Source organism: Chlorocebus sabaeus, chromosome 17 (genome assembly GCF_047675955.1).
Source record: "Chlorocebus sabaeus isolate Y175 chromosome 17, mChlSab1.0.hap1, whole genome shotgun sequence".
NCBI lineage: Eukaryota > Metazoa > Chordata > Mammalia > Primates > Cercopithecidae > Chlorocebus > Chlorocebus sabaeus.
In genome coordinates this window covers 29,319,685-29,332,231 of record NC_132920.1, presented here as the reverse complement: position 1 = coordinate 29,332,231, position 12,547 = coordinate 29,319,685, and the positions used below count along the sequence as shown (strand labels likewise).

At 43.7% G+C, this 12,547-nt stretch overlaps 1 pseudogene; it reads left to right on the top strand.

Annotated features, from left to right (window-relative positions):
- Positions 1 to 203: 203 nt before the first annotated feature.
- Positions 204 to 1,745, top strand: LOC140708852 (large ribosomal subunit protein uL23 pseudogene; annotated as a pseudogene).
- Positions 1,746 to 12,547: the final 10,802 nt, after the last annotated feature.

Here is a 12,547-nt window from a genome sequence, read left to right as displayed (position 1 = left end):
ATGAATATCAATATCCAATGCCCTTTAATGAAGTCATGTGTGCACATATCATCACTTCTGCATGCAATCTCATAGGAAGGTGGGTTCCTGGACCCCAGGTTAAGGGCATAAGCACTACAGGCATACAGATAGAGCTCCCGGGAAGGGAGAGATCACTGGGGTGGGACCATACTTTTCCTTCAGGGTGTCCCTCAGTTCAGGGAAGTTTGTACTTAAGGGAAAGAAAGTCCTGGCAGGCCTCTTCATCCTTGGCATTCTTGATATTGGGGCTGGATAATTATCTGTTATGTGGGTGATTGGGCTGACTTGTACACTGCAGGATGTTAAGCATCCCTGGTCATTCCCCACAAGATGCTGGTGGCACCTCCTCCTCACTCCAGTCATGGCAACAAAAAATTTTTGCAGACATAGCTCATGTCCTCTGGTGGGAAAATTGCTCCTGGGTGAGAATACTCGTTTGAGAGGTAGAGACACGCAGGAGCTGGGCCTGTAGAGGGAAAGTGATCAGGAAGTAGATACAAAGCAGAATGGAGCTGGGGAAGAGAGGAAGAGAGTCTAGGCTTGGAGGGGCCTAGTCTGATGGTTGCAGGTCTGGAGCTCAGAACCTCAAGGTATGGGGAACTAAAGCTCGTGAGGAATGGGGAGAGTCGCAGAACCTCCTATTGCCAGAATATCACACTCATACCCACTAAACGCCCAGCCCATGGTTCTGCATCTCTGGGAAGTCAGGATAAATGTGGCTGTATGGGGTCAGAAAGAGTCCTGGTAACCCTAGGCTTTGTGTGCCTCCTGATGATGAATGTGCGGTCACAGCTCCTCCTGTAAACATTGCTGCCAAATGTTTAACCCAGATCGACATAGGTCCTTAGGAGGCACAGCAGATAGAGGAAAAAAGTAAAAGGCATCAGGGGAAATAATATGATAAATCCAGTGTGGAGAAGATTCCACAGGTATTTGGCATCATCTCTGAAATAGGTAATGCCATTCTAAAAGAAAAAAGATGGGTTGATTTTTATAGATTATAGGTAATTCAAGAAACATAACCAAAGGCAGCGAGTGGACATTTTAAGAGAGCAAGTTATAAAAAATAAGATCAAAAATGTACTGAAAAAAGTGGAGATATTTGAACATAAAAGGACTTCAAATAATATTATGGAATTATTTATTTTCTTTGGTATGATAATGTTGGTTCTTACTCTTAGGAGGTGCGCGATGAAGTATTTAGTGGTCTAGTATCATGGGTCTTGCAAGTTACTTTAGAATGACTCAACAAAAATCTTATCTGGACCCTTTTCATAAGATGGCGCCAAAAACAAAGAAGGAAACTCCTGCCCCTCCTAAAGCCAAAGCCAAAGCGAAGGCTTTGAAAGGCCAAGAAGGCAGTGTTGAAAAATGTCCACAGCCACAAAAAAAAAGAAGATCCATACATCACCCACCTTCCAGCAGCCCAAGACACTGGGACTCTGGAGGCAGCCGAAATATCCTTGGAAGAGCACCCCCAGGAGAAATAAGCTTAACCACCACACTATCATCAAGTTTCCGCTGCCCACTGAGTCCGCCATGAAGAAGATAGAAGACAACAACACACTTGTGTTCACTGTGTATGTTAAAGCCAACAAGCACCTGTGAAGAAGCTCGTGACATTGATGTGGCCAAGGTCAACACCCTGATTCAGCCTGATGGAGAGAAGAAGGCATATGTTCGACTGGCTCCTGGTTGTTGCCAACAAAATTGGGATCATCTAAACTGAGTGCAGCTGGCTAATTCTAAACATACGTATATCTTTTTAACATAAAAAAATTTAATCTCTATTCACTCTGTCTCTACACACACACACACATATACACACACTTACATACATGCTATACAAACACATCTACCTGTATCTATAAAAAGATACATTTTTCTTATTTTAAAAATTTGTATATGTTCATGAGGCACAAGTGCAGTTCTGCCACATTGATATATTGTGTTGCAGTAAAGTCAGGGCCTTCGGTGCATCCATCACTGAAGTGATGTGCTGGGCACACTGTACCCACCATGCAACCCCTCCCCTCATACACTCCCTGCAACCACCCCTACCCTTCCAGGTCGATTGTCCACCATTCCACATCCTACTTCCATGTATATAAAGAGATAATAAGCAAATATGCACAATGATAACTGTCGAATTTTATTGCACTATTCTTTCAGCTTTTCTGTACATCTGAAAATTTATATAAGTTGGAATAATGAGGGAGAGAGAGAGAGAGAGACAGCTGAATCTGAATTAGGTTAGGGGTTGTGTCCCAGCAGAGAACATAATTGACCTTTGTGATTCTCAAAGTGTGGTCCCCTAAGCTGCCTTCAGAGAGTCCAGGAGGGAAACCTGTTTTCACAATAATATCAAGATGCCATCTGCCTATTTCATTATGTTGACTTTTTCATTAATGCTGCGAATGCCAAAATAGGTAACACACCCAGCACTTCAGCCAAACCAAGGCAGTGGCACCAGACTGCATTCTCACTTAAGGATATCTTTGATGGAGCAGGAAAAGTTTTACTTTCACTGAATTTTGATCCTTGACTACATACTTTTTTAGTATTCTTTGTGAGAAAATGGGAAGTATGCATAAAACACTTATTGCACGATGGTAATCTTGAGGAAGGGCACTTGTGTGACTGAGTTATGAGTTCAACCAGCAGATCTTCTCATTCACCCACTGAAAGACATTTGCATTATTTCCAGTTTGGAACTATAATGAATAAAGCTGCTATGAATATTTGTGTACAGGTTTTGCTGTGAACATAAAGTTTTCCCTTGTTCGGGATAAGCACCCAGAAGGGCAATTGCTTGTCATATGGTAATTTCATGTTCAAGGGCAATTGCTGGTCATATGGTAATTTCATGTTCATTTCCAGAGTGGCTGTACCATTTCACATTCCTGCCAGAAATATTTGAGTGGTCCAGTTCCTTTGCAACCTTGCCAGCATCTTATGTTAACTTTATTTTGTATTTCAGCCATTCTTACAGGAGTATAGCGATATCTCATTGTAATTTTAATCTGTATTTCCTTAATGACTAACGATGTTGAGCATCGTTTCATGGGCTTCTTAGCCTTGTGTTTATCCTCTTCAGAGAAACGTCTGTTCATGTCTTGCTCATTGCTTATTTTGTATTTGGATTTCATTTTTACTGTTGAGTTTTAAAATTTCTTTGTATATTCTGAGTGCAAGTCTTTACAGAATTTGTTGTTCGCAAATATCTCCTCTCATGCTGTAGCTTGTCTTTTTATGCTCTTTACAGGTCTCGCACAGAGCAACAGTTTTTAATTTTGATAAGAGCGTATTTATTAACTTATTCTTTTATGGATCATACCTTTGGTGTTACGTCTAAGACTTCTTTGTCCAGCTCTAGTTCTGATGATTTTTTCTTAACAGGTTTATAATTTTTTAATTTTAATTAATTTATTATTTATTTTAGAAAAAAATCTAGCCCAGACTGGCCTTGAACTCCTGGGCTCAAGGGATGCCCCCCATCTCAGTCTCAGAAGTAGCTGAGACTACAGGCCTGTGACACCACTCCTGGCTCAATGTTTTAAATGTATGTTTTACATTGAAGCCCGTGATCCGTTTTGAGTTATTCTTTGTATAAGGTGTGAGATTTGGGCCAGGTTGTTTTTTAATTTTTCCATTGTGGTTGTCCAGTTGCTCCAGCACCATTTGTTGGGAAAGTTCTCCTTCCTTCATTGAATTGGTTTTGTGCTTTTGTGAAAGTCGGTTGAGCATATTTGTGTTTTGCTCATTTTTAGTTGAGATGTTCATCTTTTTATATTAAGTTTAAGAACTTGTCACATATTCTAGACACAAGTTCTTCATCAAAAATGTGATTTGTGATGAATTGTGAAATATTTTCTCCCAGTCTATGGCTTGTGTTCTCATTTTCTTAATGGTGTCTATTGGAGCACTAAAGTTTCAAATTTTAACTAAGCCCAATTTATCTTTTATTTTTTCATTTGTAGATCATGCTTGTGGTATGTTACTTAAGAATCTTTTGCCTAATCACCCAGAGTAAGAACAATTTTCTCCTATATTTTCTTATAGAAATTTCACAGTTTAAACTCATATATTTTAGCTCTTTAATTTGAGTTGATATTTTATATGATATGAGATGTCTAAATCCACCTCTTTTTGTTTATTGTATCATTTTGTGCACCTGATCAGAGCTAACTACAGCTTCAACTCTTGGGCTCAAGTGATTTTCTTGCCTCAGTCTCCTAAACCACTGGGATTATAGGCACAAACCACTGAACACTGCCATCTCTTTTTACATTTAGTTGTCCAGTTGTGTCTAAACCATTTATTTAAAAGACTATTATTTTCCCATTGAATTACCTAGGCAACTTTGTTGGATGTCAGTTGAAAAAAGTGTAAGAATGTCTTTCTAGATTCTCACTTCTGTTCATTTATCTGTCTCTCAGTTCTATACTATCTGGATTATTACAGTTTTATGTTATATTCCAATTTTTTTTTCAAATTTATGTTGGCTCTTCTGCATCTTTTGCATTTTCATAAGCATTTTAGAATTATTTTGTCAATTTCTATAAAATGCCTGCTGGGATTTCGATAGAGATTGTGTTGAATCCATAGATCAATTTGTGGAGAATTGCCATTTTGACAATATTATTGAGCTTTCCAACCCGCATCTCTCCATGTGTTTAGACCATTCATTTCTCTCAGTAATGTTTTATATTTTTCAGTGTACAAACACTGCTCTCTTCCTAAATTTATTCCTATTTCATGATTTTTATAACTACTGTGAAAAGAAATTCTAGATTTTCATTGCTGGTATAGAGAAACAGAATTGATTTTTGGATACTGGTTTTACATCCTATGGGTTATTCTGAACTCTTTTCTTAGTGCTACAAGCTTTTATCTGCATGTGAATTCTACAGGCAGGATCATGTGAATAGAATTTTATGTTTTCTTTTTTGATCTGAATGACTTTAATTTTTTATTTTTCGTTTTTTGTCATATTGTATTGGCTAGAATCTCCAGTACAATGTTAAAAAGAAGTGATGAGAGTGGACATCTTTGCTTTGATCCCCATCTTAGGAGGAAAGCATTCAGTCTTTCATCATTATGCATTATTTTAGCTGTGAGTTTTTCACAGATGTCCTTTATCAAGTGAGGAACGTCCCTCCATTCCTATTTTGTTGGAAGTTATGAACATGAATGGTGTTAAGATTTTTGTGAACTCTTTCTTCTGCATCTATTGAGATAATTATATCACTCTGGTCCTTCATTCTATTAATATGGTGCATTACATTAATTGATTTCCAAATGTTAAGCCAACCTTATATTCCTGGGATGAATCCCATTGGTCATGGAGTGTAATCCTTTTTATATGGTATTGTATTCAGTTTGCCAATGTTTGTTAAGGATGTTTGCATTTATGTTCATTGGTGATACTGGTCTGTAGTATTCTTTTCTTGTGAGTCTTTATCTTACTTTGATATTAGGGTAAAGCCAGTTCCACAAATGATTTGGGCCCCCCTCTCTGGGAGAGTCTGGTGGGAGATGTGGCTGTGGCAGTGGTGATCTCACGGTGCAAAGCAAGGTGCAGAGGCAGCCTCAGGCTGAAGGGTCTCAAGAAAACCCCTACTCCACATGGAGAATAAGATCCACTGTCGGCTGCCAGGGCAGTGGCCTGGGTGGAATCCCTGCTAGAAACAGGGTAGGAAGGCCTTGTGGTCTCACCACACAACGGCCCTGGGGTGGAGCTGAGTTTCCAGGGGTTAATGGACCAGGCAGGAGAAGGGTGGCCCAAGTGCAGGTCATGGGCCTGGGTGAGTTCAGAGGGTCAGGGGACACTAGGCCTCCTCCAGCATGGGGCTCCCTAGGGTTAGGTCAGGTGCAGACCCGTGGCAGCCACTTGTTTTGATGCTGGGCCTGCGAGCCCCAGGGCTTCCTGATGGGCTTTCCAGTTAGGAGCTGCCTGCTCAGGGCTGGGAGGGGAAGAACGCTGAGCTGCAGGTGGAGGGAGTAAATGTTTTGTCTCTTGGAGGGAGTTGCTGATGTTGATGGAGTCACAGGAGGAAATTGGTGAGGGCTGGGAAAAGCGAGGTGGGAGGGAGAATCAATGTGGATATTTTTTTTTTTCTGAGCGAAGTCATAGCTTGAAATCTGGAGAGCCTGAGGAAGGAGTATCCCTGAGAGGATACAAAGATTTCTTACCCAAACCTGATTTTTCATCACCGCCCCCGCCTCCTGCAAGCCTCATGAAGTCATAGGCCCAGTACTAACACCAGGTGGTGCCAACAGGCCATGCAAGCACCATGCAGTTGGGCTTGTTTCTGGTCATCTCCTGGGTCCCTGACTTAACCGGGGTAGCATGGACCCTGCAGCCAGATGACCTGGCTTCAACCTGCAGCTCTGGTCTCACTGGCACTTTCCCTCCGGGTGCCTCAGTTTCTTCAACTGTGAAGTGGACAGTTACTGTGCTTACCTCTGGGACGGGTTTCTCAACAGCAGCCCTATTAACAGTTTGGGACAGAGACTCCCTTGTGGAGCGGAGACTGCCCTGTGCATTGTGGGAGGTTCCCCGGCACACCCCACTCACCCCCTCCCACCAATCCCCATGTGATAACCGAAAATGTACCAGGATTTTTGGTTCTCCCTTGGGTCTGGAAGCTGCACTTAGGCATTTTCCCACCTGACACTTGAGCTCGTCTCTGCTTTGGTCCAAATAAGGCCTCTCTTTTTTAAAAAGTATTTTTTCTTTAAAGATTGTATCCATCTTTTAAACAAATCAATTTTCTTCCTTTACCTCTGCATTCAGTTAATCCTTCCATACCCTTTCTTTAGTATATTTTGAAATGTGTCCATTCTAATTCTAGTAATTAGCATTATCTGACCTGCATGATACCTGCTATTACCCCAGTAGAGCTCTGATTTCTTGAGTACAGGGAATAGAGTGTGCGTTCCTGGTTCTGTTCTGGATGACCTAATTCAATTTATTTTACTTTACTTGTCTAGGATGTTGCTCTTCATCTGCAAAATATAATTGTGAATGTGGCTTGAATTACTGGGTGGTTTTATTTCTTCATTCAGCTAGTATTTGTTGTGTACCTACTGCATGACAAATACATGGCATGATATTGTTTCATGGATCACACCATAGCAAATAAGAAACTACATTAAGGACATTATAGCCAGGTGTAGTGGTGTGTGCCTGTAGTCCTAGCTGCTTGGGGGGCTGAGAAGGAGAATTGCTTGAACCCAGGAGTTGGAGGTTACAGTCAGCTCAGCTATGATCACCACTGCATTTCAGTCTCGGCAACTGAGCAAGACCTTGTCTCTGAAAAAAAGAAAACAGATATGTTATAAGCTGTCTACATGTACTCTATGTCTCAGGAGATTCACGTCCTGTAGTTTTTCTAAATGGCATCTCCATGTGGTTTTTATGTATGTTTGTCTGGTATTTCTTTTCTATCCTTTTACTTCCAACTTTTCTGTATCTTCCACTGATAGTATGTCTTTTATAAATAGCCTATGGTTATTTATTTATTTATTTGCTTGTTTATTTATTTATTTATTTTTACCCCTCTGCACTATTTGTCTTGTAATTGGGGTGCTTGAGTCCATTATCTTTAATGTCATTGTTGCCCTGATTGGGTGTAAGTCCACCTTGTCATTTGCTGTTTTCTAATATTACCTCTTTATTTGCTCCATTATTTTTCTTTTCTTGCCTTTTTTAGATTAATCAAAATATTTTCATTATTGTAGTATTCTTAATAAGTGTTTTACCCATTATCTTATTATTCCCTTAATTATCCAAGAAAGAACAATATTAATCTGTGACTTATTATAACAAATTGGAAATCATAACTTCCCTTTCACATACCTGTGCAGATAGCCCAGGAAAGAATTGGTGCTCTGAGGATACACCATGGAATACTATGCAGGCATAAAAAACGAGTTCATGTCTTTTGCAGGGACATGGATAAAGCTGGAAACCATCATTCTCAGCAAAATATCTCAAGGACAGAAAACCAAACACCGCATGTCCTCATTCATAAGTGGCAGTTGAACAATGAGAACACATGGACACAGGGAGGGGAACATCACACACCAGGGCCTGTCGGGGGGAGGGAGGCTGGGGGAGGGATAGCATTAGGAGACATACCTAATGTAATGATGAGTTAATGGGTGCAGCAAACCAACATGGCACAGGTATACCTATGTAACAAACATGCACGTTGTGCACATGTAACCTAGAACTTAAAGTGTGTGTGTGTGTGTGTATGTGTGTGTATAATTGGTGCTCTGGCTCTGAGATACAGGGGATCAGGGGTGTGGAAGCAGGAGAGTAATTTGATGATGAAGCTGTAGCTGCAGAGCCATCTGGGTTCCTCACCTGCATTCCTTATAGGTATCTCCTCTAATGAATGCCTGAGATGCCCTCTCCCCTGTATGCTCCTGCCAGAGTCTCTCCATCTCCACTGACAGCAACTCCACCCTTCTACTCTCATAGTCTAAAACCATGGCTGTCTTTGATTCTTCTTTCTCAGAACACAGATACAATCCATTAGCAAATGCTATGATGCATCCAGAATCCCATCACTTCTCATTATTTTCATTGGTCACACTCAGGTCAAGGTAACCGATGTCTCTATCCTGAAATGCTACATGCCTTTCCCACTGTTTTCTCTACTGCCTCACTTGTCCCCCACCTCTCAGTTCTGTTCTCAATAGGGCAGCCAGAGAGAAGCTTTTGAAGAATAAGTCCTACCATGTCCCACTTTTCAAAACTGTACTGAAACTCACCATCTCACTCAGAGCAAAAGTGAAAACCCTGCCCACATTCTCCAGGCCTACCTGCTCTGGCCACACCTCTGACCTCATCTCAGTCACTCTCTGTCCAGCCCTTCTGGACTCTTCTCACTTCCCAAAAGACAGATACCTTCCTGCCCTAGTGCATTTTCACGGGAGGCTCCCCTGCCTGGAAAGAACTTTCCTAGACATCCTCGTAGATATCTCCTCATGTCCTTCAAATTGTTCTTCAAGACCTAGAAGAAGCTTCTCTGCTCCTTCTTGAATCTCTGTCTGGCTCAGCCCACTTGCCCCCACCATGTCCATTAGGATGACACAGAAATCCTACAAAAGCCGGGCGCGGTGGCTCAAGCCTGTAATCCCAGCACTTTGGGAGGCTGAGACGGGCGGATCACGAGGTCAGGAGATCGAGACCATCCTGGCCAACACGGTGAAACCCCATCTCTACTAAAAATACAAAAAACTAGCTGGGCGAGGTGGCGGGCGCCTGTAGTCCCAGCTACTCCGGAGGCTGAGGCAGGAGAATGGCGGGAACCCGGGAGGCGGAGCTTGCAGTGAGCTGAGATCCGGCCACTGCACCCCAGCCCAGGCGACAGAGCAAGACTCTGTCTCAAAAAAAAAAAGAAATCCTACAAAGTATTCCAATCTGGTCCCCAGGCTTTCACTAGCTGCTCCTACACGAGCGGGCCTGGTACCCATATCAGCTCCTTGAGCTTCTCCTAAGTGGGCAACAGTGGCAGCAGCTTTTGGGGTAACTTGGGCATGGCAAAGGTCTGGGTGGAAGCTACGGTGGGGCTTGTGGTATGGGGGGCATCACAGCCATCATGGTCAACCAGAACCTACTGAGGCCCCTTAAGCTGGAGGTGGACCCCAACATTCAGGCCATGTGCACCCAGGAGAAGGACCAGATCAAGACCCTCAACAACAAATTTGCCTCCTTCATCAACAAGTTACAGTTCCTGGAGCAATAGAACAAAATCCTAGAGACCAAGTGGAGCCTCCTAAAGCAGCAGAAGATGGCTCAGAGGAAGATGGACTGCATGATTGACAGCTACATCAACATTCGGCAGCAGCTGGACACTATGGGCCAGGAGAAGCTGAAACTGGAGGCGAAGTTTGGCAACACACGGGGACTGGTGGAAGACTTCAAGAACTGGTACAAGGAGAAGATCAATATACAGAGAAGGAGAACGAATTTGTCCTCATCAAGAAGGATGTGGCTGAAGCTAACATGAATGAGGTAAAGCAGGAGTCTCGCCTGGAAGGGCTGAATGACGAGATCAACTTCCTCAGGCGGCTGTATGAACAGGAGATCCTGGAGCTGCAGAACAGGAGATCCTGGAGCTGCAGTCCCAGATCTCAGACACGTCTGTGGTGCTGTCTGTGGACAACAGTCACTCCCTGGACGTGGACAGCATCATCGCTGAGGTTGAGGCCCAGCAAGAAGAGCTCACCAACCGAAGCTGGGCTGGGGCTGAGCCTGCACCAGGTCAAGTATGAAGAACTGCAGGCGCTGGCTGGGAAGCACTGGACGACTTGTGTCACACAAAGGCGGAGATCTCAGAGATGACCTGGAACCTCAGCTGGCTCCAGGCTGAGACTGACAACCTCAAAAACCAGTGGGCCTCCCTGCAGGCCGCCATCACGGATGCAGAGCAGCATCGGGAGCTGGCCATTAAGGAAGCCAAGCTGTCTGTGCTGGAGGCCACCCAGCAGTGGGCAAAGCAGGACATGGCGCAGCAGCTGTGCGAGTACCAGGAGCTGATGAACATCAAGCAGGCCTGGACATTGAGATCGTCACCTACAGGAAGCTGCTGCAGGGCAGGGAAAGCTGGCTGGAACATGAGCATCCACACGAAGACCACCAGTGGCTACTCAGGTAGGCTGAGTGGGGCCCTCACAAGCTCTGGCCTCAGCTACAGCCTGGGCTCCAGATTTGGCTCTGGCAGGGGCTCCAGCTCCTTCAGCCACACCAGCTCCTCCAGAGTCGTGGTTATGAGGAGAATTGAGACCCAGGATAGAAAGCTGTTGTCCAAGACCTCAGATGTCCTGCCTAAGTGAATGGCCACAGCAGCCGCTCCCAGCATGCCCCCTCCTGTGACTGCCCCAGGGCCTGTAGGAGAGGCTGCTGTGCAGGGGAGCATAGGGAACAGGAGACCCACCTGAGGCTCAGTCCTTGCCCTCAGCCCACCCATGGCAGGAGTTTACTGCCCAGGGTACTTCCACTTGCATATGCATTCAGCTACAAAGTAAATGTTTCTTCTTTTCTTTCTTTTCTTTCTTTTCTTTCTTTTCTTTCTTTTCTTTCTTTTCTTTCTTTCTTTCTTTCTTTCTTTCTTTCTTTCTTTCTTTCTTTCTTTCTTTCTTTCTTTCTTTCTTTCTTTCTTTCTTTCTTTCTTTCTTTCCTTCCTTCCTTCCTTCCTTCCTTCTTTCTCTTTCTTTCTTTCTCTCTCTCTCTCTCTCTCTCTTCCTTTCTTTCTTTTCTTTCTTTTTCTTTTCCCCAAATTAAAGCCACAGTTAGCTCTGCCAACTGTGGAAAAAAAAAGTCTTTCCTTGCAGGTCACATTTGCAACAAGGCCCATGCTGACTACATAGTACAACAGCCACCTTCCCTGTCCCCACAGCCCACACTCTGGATGACTCACTCCACAGCACTTGCCATCTTCTAACACAAGAATTTGCCTTCCGTACTCTGCTTATAGTTGCGTCTGCCTCTTCTCTCTAGAACATACGCGCCACAAGGCCAGAAATTCTTCTGTTTTTAGTTTAAAGATGTTTTCCAAATGCAAAACCGTCATATACCTAGCAGATAACAAATGTCAGTTCAATGAAAGCTCACCATAGAGTACCTCCCTATCTGAAAGGCAATGTCTTTATTTATGTAGCCTCGAGCCAAATGCTATTTTGTGGCTGCTACAGCTGTTTGTGACAGCCTCAGCACAACATCCTCTCACACTGACATCAGTGCCACCGGTGCTTTTGTCACCAGTGCTGCTTGAGTGCCCTCCCTCCCCTCATTCCTCCTCCCACACCAACCCTCCTGCACACTGCAGCACACAACCATATTTCTGTCCTCAGGAAAGATCATCTTAGGCTTATAAGTCCAGTTTTCCAACCACATATGAATCTAAATAAGACTCTGCTTTACAAATCCATGAGTTTGGATTGGAGCCAGCACTAGGATTACTACAACTCAGGGCAGGAAGAAGAGTAGGAGAGCAGAAGAGGAGCTCCAACAAAAACTTACCTATGATGAGAAACTATGGGATCCCTCCTCTCTGCAAATGTCACAATCTGGTTTCTATGAGAAGGCTGGTGAAAAGACGGAAAATACAATCCAGGAAAGAGCCCTGGAAGGGGGGCAAGTGCTGGACAGGTCTGAAAAATCAGTCTCTTGATACCACAAGGACTTCTGTGTGCAGGGACTGCCCTAAATAACATTCGAGTCCCTGAGATCACAGGTCCTGCTGGGAAAAGGTTCTGCTGTAGGACCAAGGCCACTAGAGCAGCAAAGATGACCTGGCTGAGCAGTGACTAGATAAAGCTCACAGTGGCCTGAGCACCCACCGGGTACAGCCCCATCTCCTCTCCTGCCCTGCAACAGAGCAGCACAGGAAACATAGACTCTGGAAGGTTCTCAGGTCTTCCATTTATTTTGTCTCTCAAATGTTAGTAATCTCCTCCTCTAATTAACTCATCAACCTCTCATGGCAAGAATTTAAAGAAGCAGATA